The 14,706-nt window shown below is 43.0% G+C and overlaps 1 protein-coding gene and 1 long non-coding RNA gene across 2 annotated transcripts in view; one reads left to right on the top strand and one right to left on the bottom strand.

Annotated features, from left to right (window-relative positions):
• Nucleotides 1-14,706, top strand: part of LOC135369839 (probable cationic amino acid transporter) — a 152,975-nt gene that overhangs the window by 42,980 nt on the left and 95,289 nt on the right. The window lies entirely within an intron of this gene.
• LOC135369845 (uncharacterized) overlaps nt 1-14,706 on the bottom strand; it is a 73,605-nt gene that overhangs the window by 21,412 nt on the left and 37,487 nt on the right. Inside the window, exon 2 of the long non-coding RNA XR_010415133.1 lies at nt 1,782-1,885. This is a non-coding gene — a long non-coding RNA (uncharacterized LOC135369845). The remainder of the gene's footprint in view (nt 1-1,781; nt 1,886-14,706) is intronic.

Here is a 14,706-nt window from a genome sequence, read left to right as displayed (position 1 = left end):
GAAGATACAAAGTTAATGAGAAAAAAATGGAATGAAAATCTGAAAATGTGAAGTGCTATAAAAATGTCTGAAACGTTTCGTTTCTCAGAACTTTCAGGCAAACGAAAAAAAAAAATAATAATAACATGTATATATATAATGAAATCCTTGCAGCAAAAATTCGCAGTTAAAATATATTTAGCGTCGGGAATGAACGATTTGAATTTTGAAAAGAAACTAGCGTAATGGGAATCCCTTGTCTCGTACTATCAACAGTTAATAAGTGTGCTAGTAACAGATATTCGGATTATACTTGATAAGCACAGAGCGACGTCACAGAATACGGCGCGGTAATCTCAGCACACCGTATTTATGAGTCTGCATGCATCTTGCACAATGCCACCGATTTTTTTTTTTCTGGCGACCACACGCGCGTTCGAAGCCGCAAACTTCAAAGCACTTAGCATATGATAAGAATTACTTCTATTTCCTCCGAGATAAACCACAGCCGAAAGGTAAACGATATTGGCTTCACAAAACTGATTACGGTGTCGTAAACCGCTTTATGAGCTCACAATAAAACGGATGGCCAACGTTCCCGCGAAGGCTTATTTAGCCCGACTCGGACTCTTCACCGACCAAAGAGTTCGGTCGACGACTTTTCACTTGGTCGTCCCGTCCCCAGGAGATAGTTTCTTTAGCCAAGATTGCCCCAGAAGAGAAATGACTTGCACAGACGGCAGGTTATTGCGGCGGAAGCCCGTCTTTGCTTTGCTACCTTTCTCATCCACCGAGGGACTGTGCCGACTTTTTTGCGCAGAAAGAAGCGAGGAGGAAAGAAGCAAAATACGTACATACAAAAAAGCTATTCAATCTCAACAGCCATGAAAGAACGCTTCAAAAATGTTTTGATATCTCGCTCCGTCTTGCGCTTTATGGAAGCAGACTGAAGTACATCTCGCTGCTTTATATCTGATTCTTTTTTTTTTTCGCGATGAACATTGTTGTTATAAATTGTGCTCTCGCGGAAAAGGAAATCTTTTCTTTCGTAATTTTTTTTTAGAGCGGGGCGCATTCTCATTCAAATCCTCCTCTTCTAAAAAATAAAAAATACAAAAAATAAAACTAAATAAAACAGCTAGAACGTGGCATGGGTGCAATCGCGCGAGGCAACAATGCCTGTTCCGCATTCTAACCCGGAGGTCATCAGCAGAAACGCGCCCCATTATCACGCACCGGATTTTTTCCTCCCATTTCAGCTTTATCAAAAGGGATATAATCAAGCCGGAGAAGTCTAGCGGCAGAAGCCTATACATATATATATATATATATATATATACCTTCCGTGTTCTGAAAACGAATCGATTTTCTTTACGCCTATGAAAGGGTTTATGTGGAGTTGCAACATTTGAAGTTTCGTTGCAGAGACATATAGCTACTGAGGTCATCGTCTCTGTGCTTTTTTAGCTTCAAACGTACTGACATGCTGGATAATGCGCATGACGCTGTTCGAGCTCCAAATAGACGTATGCGTGAATCTAAAAACATTGAAAGTCGTGAGTTTTCAGCTGCGTAGCACGGTGCATATTTCTGTTATCGTTCCATTGTCACTTTTCAAGTGTACGCTTTCGCGCAATTAGCCTGCTTTGCTTTCGTGTACTTGGCTGCTCCTCCTGCGCACACAGCGCCAGTGCAGTGAAAGCCCGCTTCACAGCAGACCGCAACGGATGGGCACAGGCTTTAACTTCACTCCTTATACATGCAGACTGTAGCCACTTAACAAAGAAAGACAAACGACGTACCTGGGTTCCCCACAATGCGCAGCCCCCAAACTTCCATTCGGTACGCTGACAAAACAGTTCAGCATGGTTCGTTGGATATTGTTGTTGCCTTCGTAAGAAAATGACTGCAGAGAAGAAAAGCCAAGTAATAACGCCATTAACGAGATTACTCGAGAAACAGGTTACGAACGAAAACAAGTACAGATAAGCAAGATACAAAAAAAAAAGAGCGTCTTGTTTACCGTGCGGCGAGGTGCACTGTTTCACAAGAAAGGATCCACTACCCTCTAATGAGTTACCTGCCTGATTTCTTGTTTCTTTCTTGTTAGCGAGTTGTTTCTTCCTTGTTAGTTAGTTTCTTGTTAGCGAAATCTTCTTGATATCATAATCAAGCGCTTCGGCTTCTCTTGTGACAAAACGCACCAAGTACCGAAGATAGAAACGCTCTGAATACAGCAAATAATAATCCTCAGTACAAGTGCAAATACTCGTTAGAGAACTTCACCGAGATATATATTCCTGACGTTTTTTATTTTGCCTTATCTTTTCCTAGATACAAAAAGAAAGTAATTACGCGAGGGAGAAATATTCATTTCATAAAGACACCGCAAGCGTTCTTTCTGTCTAGCTGAGTAGCAAAACTTATGCCGATAAAATATCTAAAGCTCGATAACTTTTCGTACCTGCCTTTATTCTACTCCGAAAAATGTCACGCCATTGGTATTACCAGAAAATGGAAGCCGCAGCTCAATGACGGCACCGTAGTACACGAATTTGTAACTCACGACTCAATCAATCAGTTTAAAATTATAACTAACGATAACAACAAAAATTTATTTTGACGATTACGATTGGGTCGTTTCATCGACCCAATCGCGGTAATCTCGCGGTAATCTAGTGGAAATATTATGATAATTATTATGATAAACCTCACAGCGAGCACCGAAGTCCTACGTTATCCTGAAATGTTGGTAGTATTTCTAGACAAGAGCGTTGATGGGCTGGATTTGACTATGGAGTTGATTCATAGCGCAGGAGAAGGGGGGGGGGGGGGGAGATTGGTCATTGATACACCTCAAATATCACCATAAAATAAAGTTGTTGTTGTTGTTGTTGTTGCAGCATCTTGACGAGAGGTATGTCGTGGCATCCGGAAAGCGAGGGTTGGGTCAACTAATCACCATCATGTACTCAATCAATCGTTATAACTAATTATTTAAAACTTATCGCTATAGCAGCGCTGTATACAGCAGTTTCGTCTCAAATAAGACATCAGCATACGTAGAAGTACCGTCAGAAGGTCACGTGGGAGAGTACGAATTTGGAGGTAATCTGCAATGGCAATATGAAACAGCGTGCAACGCAATTCGAAAAGTGGGCGGTATTTGAGGTAGACTTTTCTCGCACAAAATATGCTGAATAGCTGCGTCACCGAAACAACATTTTTCATCAGGATTTCAACGAAAATTAGTAATTACTATTCATTTCATTAAATTTGTTGTAATTTGATTTTAATTCGTCTTAATTAATTATTTTTAATATTACTATTTTTCTCCCACGTGTGCACCCCTCCAATCTTGCATCTCCCAACATCATAGACCCCATCGCTGGTAAATGCGTGTACAATGCATGGCACCACGCGTTGCTTGAGGATTCGTCATCATTTATTGTTGTTGTTGTTGTTGAAGAAACGGTGAAGTTATGCGCATCTCCTACGTGCATCTTCTTTTCCCCTTTCATGTCGATGTTTACTTGGCTGAAAAGACTTTCATATGCCTATAGCGCCGTATCTCCAAAACGCTCGCTACGTTTGCCAGTGACCCTCCGCCGAACTCAGAGTCGAATTTTGGAGAATGCGTTTTTATTTGCCACCCGCGTATCCTGGAATGTGAAGCAGCTGCCATATGAGACTTTCATATTGTTTCTTTCCTAAAGTCGTGCCGAAGGATATTGCGTTTGAAGCGTTTGCTTTGAAGAACATTTGCTATGATGTAGGATGCGAATTGTTTTCCTAATGCACAAAATTTAAAAGTATTTTTATTGCAGTAGATTTGAACAAACTATATGAAACCTTGTCACAGGGGGACTGCGAAGCGTACACCCAAGCAGCACGACACCTTGGCCCAATATTGGACCAATGTTGCATGTACAAGTTGCATGTTCATGTTGCATGTACAAGTTGCATGTTCATGTTGCATGTACATGTTGCATGTACACTTTGCACAAGACTTCGTGATGAGAACCATACGTAATCTAGTAGTCACAATATACGCATGGGTGGCACACACACACGGACACCCCCCCTCACCCCCTTTGAAACGAAAATTCGTTTCGTTGAATTAACGTTTTGGAAATAATTCAGAACAATGCCGGATGACCACGAATCATGTGAGTACAAAAGACATGAGATGTGGAAAAGTGAAGTAGAGGGATTAATAAGAAAAAAGGGGTGTTTATTGAGCGTTAAGCAACTAAGGGAAGTTTAAATTGACGTCTACGTTACAGCGGAGTCTAAACGCAGCGGTACGTTGCAGCGGTGTCCTGAAGTATGCAGCGCATCCGCCCTTACGTAGACATCCTCGTAAACTATAAATTATAAACCTACCCGATTTAAACGCGCTTGGCAGAATGCATAAGGATGCAGCCAAGGCGCATATACAAAGGGGTCATACTTGTGCGCACTAAAACATCCAAATATATATTATGCATCATGAATGTCCTTAGTAAGCAACTAGCAAAGCATCATGGCTCCCCCTGCTAGTTACTAACAATAATCCTACACTGTTAAAAATAAACTTCACCGCATAGCACGTTCCTAGCCAATCATCATCTCGAATGATATCGTTATCTGCGCTGATTTGTTGAAAACGGGAGGCGTACGCATTTTTCGTGACACTTATGCTGTTCGTAATGGTCACAAAAAAGGCGTACGCCTCCCGTTTTCAACAAATCAGCGCAGATACCGATATCATTCGAGATGATGGTTGGCTAGGAGCGTGCTATGCGGTGAAGTTCATTTCTGAGAGTGCACCTTCGAAATCGCAGGAATAGGTCGTCGTTGATGTAATGCAGAACCCGAAACCATCTCCGGTCAACATCAGAATAAGCTCATATACTCTATTTATATACACCGAGGTGTCATCAATGAGGTCAACTTTGAAGAGGCCTTTGATACGGTGTATATGTCGGAAGTTTTCTTCTTCGTCGTCGGGGCTTTGTCGGCTACAGGGGAGACGCTGATGACTATGATCGAAACCGCATGGAATGAGAAAACGGACCTAAATAACGGTAGAGTAGCACAAATGCCAAGTAATGTTAGCGCGGAAATATACTGATACTTAATTTTTTTTAAATTCCGTGTTAGCACCGCGAAACAACTGTGGCTATGAGCGGCCTACAGACGTGGACAGATGGAGAGAGGACAGCATGAAGGAGTGGGGGACACGGGGGTTATTATGCGTCCCGGACCGACTTCAGGGGGGAACTGTGCCGACATTCGTCTGAAAAGCCTTCCGGAAAAACAAGGGAAAACCTCAGACAGCACGGCCGACGGTAGCAATCGAACCCGCCACCTCCCAGTGTTCAGCACGACATTGGCTGATGTTTGATTAGGTCACACGTACAGCTGGTCGTGAGCGTAACGTCATCACTGCAATTCGTCACGTTCATTCTGCCCAACAAACTCTGCCTGGTCTGACTGTCTCGAACCCATATACCTTGTGTTCTCGTAAGAATAGTTGCCACTCAACAGCCGCAAAGAAACGGCGGTAAGCAACTTCAGAACACTTCTAAGGAGTATGGAACGATTTGAAAACAAGCACTTGTTGGTCAAGTGATTTGATTTGGCGCGACGTTAAATGCTTGTTTGTTTGTCCAACACGGGGTGTTATTTGCTTCTTTAATCTCTCACATGTGTATGAGGATCAGGATCTTATCTTCGTATCAGGATCTTATCTTATGTATATGAACTTTTTGTGCGTTGCCCCACACGGTTTCGACTGGTTGCAATGATGTCTCTACACTCTAACCCACTTCATCATCACAATATATATGTTGTTGTTGTCTACACTCTAAGAAAAAAAAAAGGTGTGAAAAGGCGGTAACTTTTATAGTAAGCACCTAGGTCAACATAGCGTCTGATAAAGGATGTAAAAGGGTGGTAAAAGCAGTTATCATATATCCAAATTGCTACAAAAAGGCGTACGCCCCCCTCGCTCACCGAATCAGAAGCGGTAACCCTACCATTCGTAGGTATAGCTGGTAAAACTTTGCAACCTTTCAGGCACAACGTATGCGACAACTATTACCTCCTAAAAAGGTGTAACTGCTTCACCCCTTTTTTTATGAGAGTGTATACTGCTAAGAAAATAATAACTTGTCGCATCACAAGTCCTGCTTGGGAACTTCTACTTACAGGCTGCGAGCACAGAATCACTCAACACGATACATATTTCCCAGTCTATATACTGACAGCTTTAATGATATATGTGAATGCAGTTAAATTTCAGTAGTGTACAGTGTATTCCGAAACCAGTGCTAACGATGCTTCATCAGACCCGCTTGATTTACGCATGCGGTTTACCGAGACAGTCAGTTTTTCGAGTACTGAACGAGCACTTTCGCATAAAGAATGTACCATGTAACAAAAATACATTTTTTAACCGTTTCCCCAAGAAGAGGTAAACCACGCCTTCAATAAGTCGATTCAAGCCGTGCGTGAACAAAGCCAAAACATTCAGTCGAGTTTTTCGATTCTAACAGAAAAAGAGGCGATGTCTAGCACGCTCTGGAGATCTGCACAGGCCTCTGCCGTCTCCTACGTGTACACTCTTCAGTTCCTACGTTTTCACGGCTTTCATTCCTATTTTGGTTCCCTGGCTGCCGTACACAGAAGTAGCGAGGGGTAATACAATTTACGATGTGCAACCAGGCTAAAATGGGGAGCACCTGACTTTGTTAGCGGCTCGCGAGCTGCTGCTCATTTGGCCTGTTCCAGCTCGTGCCTTTTGTCTTTTCAATCTACCTACACCTCCTTTTCATCATCCCTTTGTTTTTAACTTTTTTTTTTCGCAAAAAACTTTCTTCTCTGCGATAATGATCCTGAACATATTGGCACTCAATCTGTATAAATTGTTGTATATTTTGTTTATGGTCGCTGCGCGGCTTTTATCGGCTTTTATTGGCACATCCTGGCTGCAGCCTCGTGATAACCGTATTACGCTCGCTGGGGAGGAAAAAGAAAAGTTGCTTTATTCTTTTACAGATCTATTTGCACGGCTAAGAGGCAGCGAACACGAATACAAGGGAATGCCTTTTGCACTGGCCTTTATTCCAAGCATTATTCACTCTTAAAAACGAGGTGGTGATGAAAACCGACTTGTCGTTGTTGGCCACACTTATGTCTTAAAAATTAACTTCACCGCATAGCACATTCCTAGCCAACCATAATCTCCAATGATATTGTTATCCTCCTCGATTTGCTGAAAACGGTTGATGTACGCCTTTTTTGTGACACTTATGTTGTTCATAATTATCTAATAACGCTATGTGTGGGTTACCTGATATTGTCATCAGGGAGAAATGTTCGTTTAAATGTTATTTGAAATTCGTGCACGATGAGAGTAAATAAAATGGCCGATAATGGACGAACGTTGCTCTCTGTCATTATTATGACGCACTTCTTCGCAGTTTTTTTTCTCGTCTCTGCAGTCTCTAGTTCAGGGGAAAACCTTGCCCTGTAACAATGTTATCAGTGGGTCAAGGGGGTTCAAGAACACGTGGAACCCTCCAACAAATGAAAGGCAATTCTTCGCGTTCTCAATGTTCTCTCTCTGAGTTTTTCTACCGAGCTGCCCTCCTTGTTTGACCCTAGCGGTTGTTTTTGGGTACCTGAACAAAAATGAAGTTATTATTATTATTGTTTGAGTCATTATAGCTGCCGATTTTTCGGCATTTATTTTTGGCGAAAAAATCGAAGATATCTAAATTTGACAAAACATATAAACGCCGAAGAACACCCGCCGAATGTCCCCAGGAATAAATGCCGAAAACTCTAGCTTTAATATATGTAACTTTTGCCTTTTTTCAAAGCCTCTTTTCCCCCCTTACTTGTTAAGTAAAGTTGCAGTAAATGAGGAGAACTTGTTTTCTTACTCACCGTCGTAATTACTATATCGTGCTGCTTTGTCTCGCTCTACAGCTCCTTAACGGGGGACTCCTTTCTTTTTCGCGCGATAATGATCTCTGTTTCCAGAGAACCAAGAAGGGCAATTACAACCTCCGTTTTCTTCCGCGCGTCATTCCTCCCCTCCTCCCGCCACCCCAAAAAGGTCACAAAGTAAATACGTTCGACGTGACGAGAATCCACGACTACACCACTATCTCCCAACCGTACATTACGCCGTAATACGCGTCCAGCATAAAGAAAGACGCACAACGTACTGTGTGCACTGCTTCTTGCAGTGCATCATAACAAGGGAGGAGCTGTGGACGAGCGTGACAGACAGAAATACCACCCGCACACGTGCGGAAGTACGACTTCCTGATTTCCATGCTTCGCGACATAAGGTTGACCCGACTCCCGTATTTTAGTCGCTCGTAAGGTGTATATATATATATACGCTCCCCATTGGTCCTACCTAATCATTCCCTTGTTTTCCCTCCAGGATGTCGCGCTGGTTCCTATGTTGCGCACGTTCGTCGCAGTCGTTAGATGTGTTTGTCTTCGCCCTTTTTGTGCGGGATCTCAGAAGAGGGTTGTTTGCGGATTATGTTTGTTTAGAAAGCCAGTGATTTAAGAAAATAGAGGGTCTTTCGCAGGAGGTCGAGATGGGGGTGGGGGAGGGGAGGGGAGGACAGCAAATTCTCTTACGTAGCTTCCGTCTTGTGGCTGTGGAAAAGTTCTTTCGTGAGAAAGCAAGGACTCGAACTAAAGTTTGAGTTGATTTAGGATGTTTCGAGGGAAAAGGCGATTCTGTGGATTACTCTGCGACCTTACAATGTGGGAAGGGTTTGTGTGTGTTTTGCGAAAGCAAACTGGCAAAACAGTACTGAGGCCGTTTTTTTTTTTTTTTTTGCTAGGGTTAGATGGTTAGACTTCTGTTTTAGAATGCATGACTGCAAAGGAGGTGGACGAATTTGTTGTCGATACTATGACTTAAGTCTTACAGAATGCAAGTCTTAAAGAATGAAATCTCGCTCGCATTTTACTTATATGTTCAATAGCAAAATTTGTTCACGGTGTGCATGTCGCTTTTACAATGGTACTTCGTTTCACAGTTTTGTTACACCGAGCACTTACACACTTTTGTTACACTTAGCAGGATATAACGCTCCAGAAATACCAAGAAATGAAGCAAAACGCAGTTATTCTTGTCAGGCTAGAGATATTTTTCTTAGAAAGAGCATTCACCCCAGTCGACAACCTTCTCGTACCTCAGCTTCAACCCGACAACGTTATTGAACGTCGAGGTCTCGAGAAGCTCGCCTCCAGCTTCTCCTTTGATGTCTCCCGATGGAGTCATTACACTTAATTACTTTGACAGTAATTAAATAACCCTGCCTTCGCCGCCGGCGCCAACCTACACCATTGAAGGCACCCAAAGAAGTTTTTTTTTTTTCTCTCTTCAAATTAGCGCAACTCTCAAAAGTATAGCTTTGAACGGCGTCTCCTTCAAAGACTTGAACCCCTTGTGCAATCCTATTGACGGCAATGTCCGGGCCGCTCATTTGTGTGCCTCACAAGTCGGGTGCCGCCTTTAACACCGCCATATAAATCTGCGGATGCAACTATATATTGTTCAGACTTCGTTCACAATGCGGGTCTTAATTAGTTGAGCGTCGCACCACGGAGTCAACACCGCGCGCGATCGCCGGTGCGGAATGTGGACGAAGGGTGCACTAAGGATTATTGTAAGCGTTACGAATGCCGTATTGACCGTTCAACTTGTAATGCGTGAGGCAAGAGAGCTTCAAAGGAGCAGCAGCAACCCTATCATTCTGCGCAGTGGTTGGCGCATAGTGTGCTGTGCGGTGAAGTTCTGTTTCTAAAGTGTGGGAAATAAGTCCTCGCTGCTGGTCGCTATACGCTGATACTACGTCACGCACCGCTCCTGACTGTTTTTTTTTTTATTGAGCTTTTTATAAAGTTTATTTGTGCAGTGACGGGTCGCCGTACAGCGAAAATAGTGTGCATGGTGGTACCTGTGAAGTATACAGGTAACTGCGCTCAGATTTTTGTTGTTGTTGTTGAAAATAGGGAAATAAGGAAATGCCTTTTTTTTTTCATGCTCCAGGGGCAACGCACCAGGAGGTCCTCCTACCACAAGATGGTCCGCTTAACGAATAATATATATAGCCAATTATCGTAATCGAAAGAGAGGCATTTCCCCTATTTTTTCCCACTCGCGTCTTGGCACGTGTGCCCCACAAAGTGTATAGATTTCTATGGTTTTCGTTTTTCTTCTGTTTTCCCCCACCCTTCTTTTCCTTCATTTCTTTTACATATAATGAGCCCTAAATAACTCGTCCTGGAGTAGCCTGTCCCGAGTGGTTTGGGACTAACGTCTTCATTTTATATGCTTTTACCCATCAATCAATTCCTGTTTTTAAAAATTTCCTACCACATTTATCGCGGTCACTCTGTATCCATTCGTGGTAGCTTCAGCCAATTGGACGACGACAAAAGGAGAGGCACGAGCTCAAGCTGAACTCACAACTTTACTGTACAAGGAAGATTACAAGAATGACTAAAATCGCTGCTCGCGGTCCACAGCACCAGCAAAGCCAAGCAAAAGCCAAGAGAACCACCCAACTAACCTGTTCTTGGCTTTTCTCGGGTGCTATGGACCGCGAGCAGCGATTTTAGTCATCCTTGTAATCTCCCTTGTACAGTAAAGTTGTGAGTTCAGCCTGAGTTTGTGCCTCTCCTTTTGTCCTCGTCCAATTGGCTGAAGTTACCACGAATGGATATGTATACAAACTACCCCGCATGGCTACCTTAGGACACCCTGTACATTGCTTGACGAGTGCTCAACGGTATGTAAGAGCACAGCTCAGTGAGTGACCAGTGCTAAATCTCTCTTCCTTGCTCCTTTAATAATTGCGACAGCTCTTAACGTTATGCGAGCATTTTACATGATACACTGTGTTTATTCATTTAACTGCAGCAGCGATTTGGAGCACTTCACGTGACTTGACAATGTATAATGCTAGTTGTTAACGCTAATACTAATGATAATACGCAGGTTACACGCTAATAACGTGCGTGAAATCAAGAGATTACTCGTTTAAGTATAGTGGGGAACTCGGGCAGCATACGCTGCAACAACAACAACAACAACAACAACAATAAATGAAGGAGAAGTGATGATGACGTGGGATGTTTTCCCGTGGTAGCCACAGGACCCTACGCAGCAGCCTTCCTACACTCTAAGGGAAAAAAAAAGGAAAATAGGAAGAATTGCGTAACGGTCACAGGGGACGGATCAGGGAGTAATTACAGCTTCTACTCCCCTGGCCTGCAATTACTCTCCCTTCCCTGCAAAAAAAAAAAAAAAAAACTCATTCCAGTCACTTCCCAATTTTCTCGTGGTCTGCAACTGGTCCCGAAAAGAAAGTGGGGTCTCAAGTCTTGTCATCTGATTCGTCAGTGCCCCACCCGCACCTCTCACCCTCATACACATTACCCCCCTCATCTTTGTTTTTTTAAATCTTACTTGTCTTTATTCTATCTTATTCTTCTTTCACCTTTTATTAGTTTACCCTTTATTGCCTAATTATTTGCTCTCATCGTTTTTTTTTTTTTTTGCGGAATAGCAAGCCGACATATCGTTTGGCTGTCCTTTCCTTTTCTTTGTTCTAATAAATATATCCCCCCGCCTCCTCTTGAAAAGAGCTAAAATTTGGACATTTCCTTGTAAGAATGTCGGCAGCCAAACAACAGCTTAAGTAGGAAGACAACACAAGAGTAAAAAACTGGGACCGGTGTACGCGAAGAGGAAAAACGAAGAATGTGTGGAAAAACAACAGTTGACGTTTCGAGTGAACCCTCTTCATCGAAAAAAAAAAAAAACGAAAAGGAAGAAAAAAGAAATGTAGGAAGAGAATACGCAAGAAACATTAAAGAAAATTATATGCTGTAGTACGCCCAGCTAGGTTATTTCCTTCTATCACACGAATAAGATATTTGCTCTTAAGTCCACTCCTACTGAGTATTATCCGATTTCACCGATTGAAATACGCTAAATATTTTTCTTGCTTTTCATCTCTGCTTCCGAACTCCACGGTCTCTTCAATATCCCCGCATTGAAATACATTTAAATTCCAGAGCATGGTCCTTAAAGTTTTCCCGATATTTCTGCCTCACTTCCGAGACGTTATAGAACATTCACTGAGCTTCATTCCCTCGTCCCTACTTAATTCTTGTTCTTTTTTTTTGTTACTTTTCAAAAACCCATTTATCTCTCGCTGGGTTCCCGTGTCAGGAATGAAACCATTGATCGTCAACGTGTATAATCGCACGTCTTCTGCAGTTAGAAGCATTGATCCGTCTCTTTTATTCGCGTTAAATCGCGCTACTCTGTCTCGCAAGCTCGGCAGGGTTAAGGTCTTATCGTATCGTCTCCAAGCGCAGATCTGTTCTAAGGAGTTCGTATTAATCCCGCAAGCTCAAAATATACTTTCAGCACACTTTCTATTTTCAATTTTTTTATTCATTTGCGAGATCATTTGAAATCTGCTGTCAGACAATTTCCTACATCCCTTTTTCGTATTTCAAGTTAGACAAAGTAAGAACAAAATTAAGGCAGTGGTTCAACCGAAGTTGAGACGATTTTGCTCCTACGCACCCTTAGAGATGAACTTCACCGCGTAGCACGCTCCTAGCCAACCATTATCTCGAATGATATCGTTATCTGCCCTGATTTGTTGAAAACGGGGGGCGTACGCCATTTCTGTGACACTTATGCTGTTCATAATTGCCACAAAAGAGGAGTACGCCTCCCGTTTTCAACAAATCAGCGCAGACAACGATATCATTCGAGATGATGGTTGGCTAGGAGTGTGCCATGCGGTGAAGTTCATTTCTGAGCGTGTAGGAGAAGAAAAAAAAAAAGAGTGATGAAGGTACCTCTTTGGACATCGGTTGGACTTCAGCGTGCTATGTAGCGAAGCTGGTTGGTGCGGTGGCCACTTGTGTGTGGCCAACAACGGCGAACCGATCCTGCCATCACCCCCCCCCCCTTTGGTGTGGTGAAGTGTGGCACAGTGAGGCGCGAGAGCGACGATGCTCATCCACCGAATGTAAATCACCCCGAGTATAGCAGACACAACTGCGTCAAGACGGCGTGGGGGGCGGGAGTCTTCTTGCGATAGTCGTATAAAATAAGGACCGGAATAACGTTAAGGGATCGGCCTTTTTTTTCCTCCGAACCATTTCCTTCTCGATGGAATAGGCTTTTTCTCCCCCCAAAGGTAACAGGGTGACGCAATTACAGGCTTTATTTCTTATACTGGGCCTGTAAACGGACGATAGGTCCCTCCGGTAATCCCGGTTGAGTCGCACTGCCTTATTTATGGCGTCCCGGGGAAGATAAAAGATTCCTTCTTCCGCCGGTTAATCTTTGTGTGTATCCTGCTTTTTTGTTCCTGTTTCTTCGGGACCACTTTCGCCACGGGGGGTATCTATTATGTAAAAGCTATTCTGGTAATATTACTTGCGTTGGAACGTACACGCTTGTAAACGAAAACGGCGCTTAATCCCGTTCTGGCAGCCTTCGTAGCGTTACAAATACATGCGCTAATACTAGCTTCAATACTAGCTTTCCTCCTCCTTTTTTCATGATAAAACAGCTTATTATAATTCTGTACTACGCACTGCTCCATCCACGAAAAGAATCATGTGTAGGCAGCGAGTGCACGATACGGTGCAGCCACACTCTAAGAAAAAAGGGTGAAAAGGTGATAACTTCTACACTCTTGGAAATGAACTTCACCGCATGGCACGCTCCTAGCCAACCATAATCTCGAGTGATATCGTTATCTGCCCTGATTTGTTGAAAACGGGAGGCGTACGCCTTTTTTGTGACAATTATGAACAGAATAAGTGTCACAAAAAAGGCGTACGCCTCCCGTTCTGAACAAATCAGGGCAGATAACGATATCATTCGAGATTATGGTTGGCTGAGAGCGTGCTATGGGGTGAAGTTCATTTTTAAGAGTGTACGAAGGATAGGGTTACCACTTCTGATTCTGTGAGCGAGGGGGGCGTACGAGCTTTTGTAGCAATTTGGATATATGATAATTGCTTTCACCACCCTTTTACACCCTTTATCAGACGCTATGTTGACCCAGATGGTAACTATAGAAGTTACCACCTTTTCACACCCTCTTTTCTTAGAGTGTAGCGCAATTATCTTCCATGGATTCCATAGACACCCTCTTCGTCAGGTATAACGCTGTCATTAACCACTACCGACTACTAGTAGACTACTAGAGCGTCCTCGTGCCCAGTATATTCCCTAGTAAATTATTTGCAGCACGCAGGACAAAAAACAAAGGACCATGCGCAATATCAAATCAATCAATCAATCGACATCACACATGAAAACCCTGAGTTACGACAACGGTTCCGGATTGCTGTAACAAATTACTCCCAATTATTATATTGGCGCTGCCTGGGCCACGCCACACGAACTGTCTAAGATCATGAAGCGAAGTTGCAAATAAATGATTCACAGGTTTTTCTTACGTCATAGAGAGTAGACTTACGTAAGCAATGCGTTAAGAATTCAGCACAAAACAAGATGATATTGTAGCTGCCTTTTATTTACTTGGAAGGCCCTTAATCCGGAACTCATCGTCTTCTTCGCTGGGTTTTCGGGTTTGTCACGTTTTTATATCTTCTTTGTATGTTTGTTTGTTTGGGAAGCATCCCATGGCATCATCA

This window comes from Ornithodoros turicata, chromosome 10 (genome assembly GCF_037126465.1).
Source record: "Ornithodoros turicata isolate Travis chromosome 10, ASM3712646v1, whole genome shotgun sequence".
NCBI lineage: Eukaryota > Metazoa > Arthropoda > Arachnida > Ixodida > Argasidae > Ornithodoros > Ornithodoros turicata.
The sequence above is the reverse complement of the archived record's forward strand: the minus strand, read 5'-3'. Positions and strand labels throughout refer to the sequence as shown.